Source organism: Polypterus senegalus, chromosome 9, assembly GCF_016835505.1.
Source record: "Polypterus senegalus isolate Bchr_013 chromosome 9, ASM1683550v1, whole genome shotgun sequence".
Taxonomy (NCBI): domain Eukaryota; kingdom Metazoa; phylum Chordata; class Cladistia; order Polypteriformes; family Polypteridae; genus Polypterus; species Polypterus senegalus.
Genome location: NC_053162.1, coordinates 36,844,487 through 36,852,189, shown reverse-complemented (window position 1 = coordinate 36,852,189; position 7,703 = coordinate 36,844,487). Strand labels below are relative to the sequence as shown.

Genomic DNA, 7,703 nt, shown 5'->3' with positions numbered 1-7,703 from the left:
CTCATTTGGAAACACAGGAAGCTCGGCGAGCTTCTTGCTTTGACGTGTGACGTCATCTTCATTGATACAGTAACCCGCGATAATGACTTCTACGACTTTGATGGTATTAATAGGAAGTTTATACATGAAGTATCGTGAAAGTGACGCGTATGTCCTTGTTGGCGTTCACTCTACGAGATGAGAGGTAAGCGACTGTTTTTTCAGTAGTGTTGATGTTATGCAACGGTTCGGCGTGCTCCGGTCACCCATAAAATCTCACGTCAGCATGACTTTTTTAGTGTACTGCACCGCACAGGGATCGCTAGTGGGAAGTTGTAGATATTCCTTTTCGGCAGGTTAGCAGTCTCTATGGCTTTTTAGCTCGCTCGCGGTAGTTCAGTATAAATAGTGAAATGGGGCGTCACATGCACCTGCTGCCAAACTTCACTGCTGGAGAGAATTGATGCGGCGCAGACGCCCTCACTCGATACACTGTTATTTCTGCATCTGCATGTGAACTTAGATAGATAGATAGATAGATAGATAGATAGATAGATAGTTATATAATTGTAACATATATATATATATATATATATATATATATATATATATATATATATATATATATATATATATATATATATATATATATATATATATATATATATATATATAAGTCAGAGACAAGTAGTGGGCAGAAAAAGAGCAATGCGTGAAGCACTTCGCCCAAGCTTAGAGGAGCGCGACCCAGATGAGGTTCATTAGCGCGGGCGCTCAGCGCACCCAGCCGAGTGCAAACAGCGCCGCGGCAACAATGCGCCAGCAATTCAGGGGGATTTCAGCAAATCTAAAGCTGTGTCCTAAACCGATTAGCAGACGCCAAATTTGCTTTGATGTATTAGCTCAGGGGCTTTTGCCACTTGGCAGCCAATTGAAATTCAAAATACTTCTCTGGTAATGCCACGGGGATATCTGCTGCAAATAAGGGATGTCATTTAGTTTTGACCTTGCAGTTTTTATTAAATGATTATAAACTACGTGCATCCTTGTCTATTATTGTCAGATATCAATGTTTAGAAGTACTGATTTACTTTTCTTAAAAGTACATTGTGGGAGTGTCTGCTTGACATTGCGTATGAAATGTCCAAGGTTACAACTTACTACAATAAAACGGGGCTGAAAGTCATTGATATCACTAGATGTTATAAAGAATACGATCGTGCTGTTTTCGATGGCATATGTATATTAGACGTGGCAGAATACATTTAATTAATTAATTAATATATCCATCTCTTCATCCATTATCCGAGCCTTCTTACTCTCCTTCAGGGTAACGCAAACATTATTACCTGATAAAAATGCAGAACTTTTTAGTGACGTATATGGTTAATTATCTAAATATATTTGCGTGTACACATTTCATTATTTAACAGAATCCTTCTTTCTCTTACCTGCATTTTGATCACTCTGTAATATAATATTTTTTTTTATTAGTATGCTGCTGCTGGAGTATGTGAATTTCCACTTGGGATTAATAAAGTATCTATCTATCTATCTATCTATCTATCTATCTATCTATCTATCTATCTATCTATCTAACAAATCCATAGTGAACCTACGCATGTGTTACACAATGTATGTAGACTAATACGCCTATAGTAAAATATGTGTTTTCTAGCCACTGCCATGTTTAATGTAAGCGGAGCTCTTAGTTGCGTGTAATATTAACTTGTAGAAAATTCATACGTAAATTAATGCATGGAAAAAAAATCAACAGAATTAAACTAAACATTTTTGAATTATTAGCGAGTCTTTTGACTTCTTACGAAGTATATTGCCGCCTCTTCATTTGAAAGTACAGCATGTAGCTTTGACAGTATCTGTTCGCCTAATCTGTTCAAAAATAATGTTCAGCTGAAAAGCTAACATCCTAAAGATGTGCAGTATCATCAGAAAACTTGCCAAATATAGCTGAACTTCTTCATATTGCGAGTTACATTTAGTAACAAAATGTATTTGGGGTAACAATGCCCTTGTGGTTCATTGGAACCAGTACAGTAATCTGACAAAAAAGAACAAAGTATACATGCAGCACTTTAACATTTTTAATAGATTTTAAACATTTTATGGTATTCATATTTTTTTAGTGTGGCCAAGATGAAAGTTTTATAAACATTATATGTCCAGCTTGTATTTATCAATTAGTAGAAAATTAATTGTATCATATTATTCTCAAACCTTCAGTTCAGGGTCACAGGAGCCTATACCAGCAGCACTGGGGTCAAGGCAGGAAAGAGGCCTGGACAGGCACCAGTCCGTCACAGGGAGCCTACGTGCCACATGGGTCAATTTGGAATTACCAGTTAACTTATCCTAACAACATTTGGAGATTTTGGAGGAAATCCACACAGACACAGGAAAAATGCACAAAGTCCACATGGAAAACATCGAAACCCAGGTCACTGGATCTGTGAAGTGGCAGCAGCCCTGTGCTATGGTGTTAGTAAAAAGTGTTATGCAATTGTAAATTATATATTGGTATATAAAGCTGAATGCCATTCATACAGCCATTCATTACCTGTGCCAACTTTGTATTGTTCAGAGTTAAAGGAAATTCACTGAATTAAATTCTGGTTACCATAATAAGTATGCCAAAAGCTGTGTTAATCAGTTTTGATTACACAACCACAAAGAAAATAATAAAAACAAATAATTCTCTTCATTAGGTTTTAAATACTATGTATGCACAATATCATTTTTGATCTAGCACATTTTCTTCTTGAGAAGAGATGTACTGGGCAATCACAGTTTAGAATCTTACTTAAAATTAGAAACTTCAAGTCTTTGCATCAAGGAAAGAATAAATAGAATGTTACAGTCTGCTATAAAAACCAGTCTGGGCTTTGTTTGATAAGATAAATGCTGCTTCAGTGAGGAAAGCACACAAGTACTTAGTTATTACATAATGAAGAATTATTAGCTTTATTTTCCATTCTTCCATCTATCAGTCTATCCATCCATCCATTTACTTTACTCCCTTTTTCCTGTACAGGGTTATTGGGGAGTTATGAAATATTGACTTGTTTAGTTTTATTGTTACTGTTACTAGTGAAGTAGAAAATGCATGATACAGTCCTTTCACCATAATCAATTTTTTATGATAAAATTATAATTTATCATTACTTTTAAGTGGCATTGTAAGTATATCCAGTAAAATTAATATTGATTATATATTAGTATCTTCTTTATTATTATTATTATTAATAATAATAATAATAATAATAATAATAATGTAACAAGTTTTGTGTCTAATTTCGATTTGGATTTTTATCTCTGGCTTTTAAAGGTCTTTTTTATGATACTGATGACCTAAAGCTACAGGTAAATTAAATTGTTTTGTATGTAATGTGATCTACAGTGAATGCATCATTTGAGGTGATAATCGATGCTCTCAGAACTGAAAAAACAATCTCCTCTTGTGTTGAAATGCAGGCCAGTATACCATCTAATGAACAGATAAAGTCTAGAGTATATTGAGGTGGCTACCATTTCTGATTCTGTTGCTGTGGTTGTCATTTTCATTTTTTGTCAAATTCGAAAGTCATTTCACAAGGATATCTCAATTTTTAGGCATTAAATGCACTTTTCTGATTGTTCTTTGTGGAAGGTGAAATATTATACAGTCATCTCAGTAGTATAAGTGTTCAAATTCATGCTTGTCTGTCTTTTCTTCTGTACTATCTATCTATCTATCTATCTATCTATCTATCTATCTATCTATCTATCTATCTATCTATCTATCTATCTATCTATCTATCTATCTATCCAGTGAATAAATGGGTTGGATTAACAGTAAAGATATAATGAAGTGTATTACACTGAATGTATATATTATATATATATATATAAATATTTAAGAATCTAGATTGAAACTGAATGAATAGATTAATGGATTGATATGTTCAATTCACACATGTCTCTTTGTCTCCAGGCTGGAAAAGTCAGAGCTCAGACACTTCTGATACACACAGCCATATTAATCCTTTGATATTATTTCTTAGCTTCATCCTCCTGACTGTTCTCTTTGGCCACAGTTAGCTGTAGTTTAGGATTAGAGAAATCACAGCCTTGTGGACTCCCTGTAATGTGTTTCTTTTTCATACTATAAGGCATCAGATCTTATTTTGGTCTTGTGTTTGTAAAACCAGCTTCATACATTATCAGTGTCATCTTTATCTCAGGTTAACATGGATTTTTCAAGAGCCTCGGTGCAAAGTGTTTTTTTTTATGTGTAGCAGAACAAAGGCTAAAAGCCTTGTCTGACTCTTGAGAAATTGTACAGATTATTGGATTATACTGTCTATGGGACACCAATTTGTACTAAAATGTTTTTGGTTTTTGTAAAGCTTAGAAGACTGTTGAGCCAGATTCTGGCTACTTTGATCCTTTAAAGGTCTCTTGCGATCTCAGGGTGTTTCTTTATTTTGACAAGTTCTGTTATGTGCTCTGAAAAGAAAGAGACACATTTAAAATATATTTAGGAAAAGACGAGTCATCCCTTTAGAGTTGTGTTTTGTTAATTGCAATTTTTTTTTTATTTAAAAATGCTGAGTTGCTAGTATTACATTCAGAATTAAAAATCTAACTTTTTTACAGTTTAATGTCTAACACTTTAAATTATATATATTATTGACTTCTGCTTGTCAAGTAGTTGTAACAAAAGCAAAGCTGGTTTTGAAAGTAAAAGGAAACACTCCATTACATTTAATATTTTGGGGGAAATGTTACACTGTTTGTTCAGTAAAATTGTTAATATTGCTTCTGTGTTTTTCTTAATATGTTTTATACTTGTCAAATTAAAACATAAATGCCCATTTGTACCTACATAATACCTCGTAATATCTAAATCAAGGTTGCCTTAATATATAATATAACCTTAAAAATAGGCATCTTATAAAATTACCTTCTAAATTTAAGTATTGAAGTTATTAAACTAATAGAAGTCTTTGGATGGTGTCAGTCATATTCCAAGTGAATCTATCTATCTATCTATCTATCTATCTATCTATCTATCTATCTATCTATCTATTGTCCTTGTTTGAGAAAGTTATGATTTTAAGGTAAATCCTTAGGATAACGTTTTATATATTCATTATTGTTTAAATATTATGTACAAAAAGTATATCAAAGGTTTATTTTTACATAATAGTAATGACAAAATAAATGAACATACGTTAGTGGTCTATGCTTGTCCCGTGTGAGTATGTGTGTGCATAACTTTGTATGTACAATTTTTGAATAAATTATATATGATTTTTCAATTATTCATTAATTAGTTAGTTAGTTTGTTTGTTTAATAATTTAGAATGATACATCAGTTATAAACAGTCCACAGTGCAGATTTTGATCTTGTGGTTAATATTTCGCAGACAAATTCTTTACCATTCTGGGGCATTTGAGTGAGTGGTTGTTAGTGTGCAGATATATAATTAGTCCTATCATATCACGGGCATTGTGCCCCTTATTTAATTAAGCTAATAGCTGTTCTGAGTCGAAGCTTTAAAATCTTCTAACCTTGTATTCATTATATTCTGTTCAGAGATAATCACTTTGTGTTTAGGCAAAGACGTGAAGAAGAGTGGTAACAGATTGGGTCCATCCTATAATTTTTCTGTCTTTGAGTGTACTTAAAGGATTATGATTGATAACGCTGTCTTGTCTAAGAATGACTACACAGGTGTTCATCATTATCTTAATTAAGATCTGGAGAAAATGTCGCCTTTTTTGTGTGAGTTATGAACGCAGATGCTTTAAAAGATAATTGAACATGACTTCTGCTTTTACATGCTCTTCAGACTGAACTGAGGCAGTCATTTTATCGATAATGGAGCAAATGTTAGCTTAAAAAAACTTGTAATAAATGAAAAGTCTAAAATATATAACTTAAGTACTGTTTGTAGTGAATTATTGTACATAGGAGTAAACAAATGTAAATTAGTGATTTTTTTTTCTCATTCATTTAACAAAGAAATATGGTTAAGAAATGTATCTGCCTTTTGTTTATACAGAATTATCCATATATATTATTAAAGAATGCTATCACCTCGAAGGATCCCTTTCTTTTTTATCAAACTATTATGAAATAGTCTTTCTGATTCTGCCCTTTATCAATCTCTTTTTGTTTGTAATGAATGGGAGAAGAGGTTTGTCCTCTTAAAGATAAGATATTCTAAAGTATGTGAAACATGTGTGAAATAATAGTGGTGACACAACTATTCAACAGTTTTACGTTATATTTAATTTTTACTTTAATATTTATATACTTCATTTTTATCTTATGACTCCGATTAATGTGTGTGTAGGGCAGTGGGTGTGTATGTAAATGTGCCCTGTATTGGGCTGGGTTCCTATTACAGGTTTGTTCCCACTGTAGCCAGGCCTGACTCTCTGTAAACAAAACCTCTTTTAGCTGTTATAATATGCATATTTTCAGAATTCCTCAACATTGGTGACTAAATATTTGAATACTTTTACCTGGGTTTTCTTATCAGTTTAATATTTGCCTCTCAATAGTGCAGTGTTCTTGAATGTTGTTTGACTGCCATTTTTTAGAGGATGGCATTCAACACCACTGGTGAATTTTCAAAGTAGAATTGTGCACACATTTTCTTATTGCTTGTTTTATGGATTTTTATCATACTGGCAGTAGGCAACTGCTACACTGTGCTATGGCATCCATTGCCTTTTAATATGATGACGAACTTGAAAAATGTGTTTCCATAATGGCAGTAACCTCTTATGTTTGACCATACACATGGTAATATATTAATACTATATATATATATATATATATATATATATATATATATATATATATATATATATTGTGGCTAGGTACAGGAAAACTTCAACCAAAGATAAAGGCATTTAGGCATCTTGCCCTTGGGTTTCTTATTGAACAAAAATGGCTCAGTTTTAACCATAGCTTCAGAGTCTGTTTGCTCAGGAACTTCGTCCAGAGGGTCGCTCTTGCAAAAAAGACACCTGCTTCTGGGCTGCCAGGGTTCTTATGGCTAGGGAACCGGAGGGATGGGGTTAAGTGCCCTCACTGAGCGATGTCTCGGTGCTGCTGGCAAACAAGGAGAAGACAATGTTAGTAACAGCACCCATTCTCGTCCTGGTGGGTTATTACATACCTTGACCGAGTCCGTGAGGAGATCCTCCAATGTGAATGCATGACAATATATATATATATATATATATATATATATATATATATATATATATAATATATATATATATATATATATTCATGGCATTCGTAGTATGTAATTACTCCGATCTACATGTTGTCAAATAAATGAACCACACTCCGTGGCGCAACGTAAAGAGGCTTCGCCTCTGATGCTGACGTCCGAGGTTCAATCCCCGAGTGGGGGTGCAGTGAGTGTGTACGCCTGATGAGCCCAGAATTAGGGCAAAACATGTGTCGCGTACTCTTTGCATTATTTGACAGTAAAACTATGCAACATATATACAGTATATATATATATACTAGCTGTGTAAGCCTGTGATGTAAAGTCCTAAAAACTATTGAAATCATCAGAAAAAAAAAATGAAATGTCATGTAATTGACAGTTTCTTTGGAGGTTTTGTTTTGCTGGGGTACTTGCCTTGCTTGTATGTTAGCAGCAGGAGGAAAAGTCAAAGGTATGTGCTCGCCT

At 33.5% G+C, this 7,703-nt stretch overlaps 1 long non-coding RNA gene across 2 annotated transcripts in view; it reads left to right on the top strand.

Annotated features, from left to right (window-relative positions):
- Nucleotides 1-7,703, top strand: part of LOC120535220 — a 78,387-nt gene continuing 70,684 nt past the window's right edge. For both annotated transcript variants that reach the window (XR_005634870.1, XR_005634872.1), the window contains exon 1: nt 1-184. This is a non-coding gene — a long non-coding RNA (uncharacterized LOC120535220). The remainder of the gene's footprint in view (nt 185-7,703) is intronic.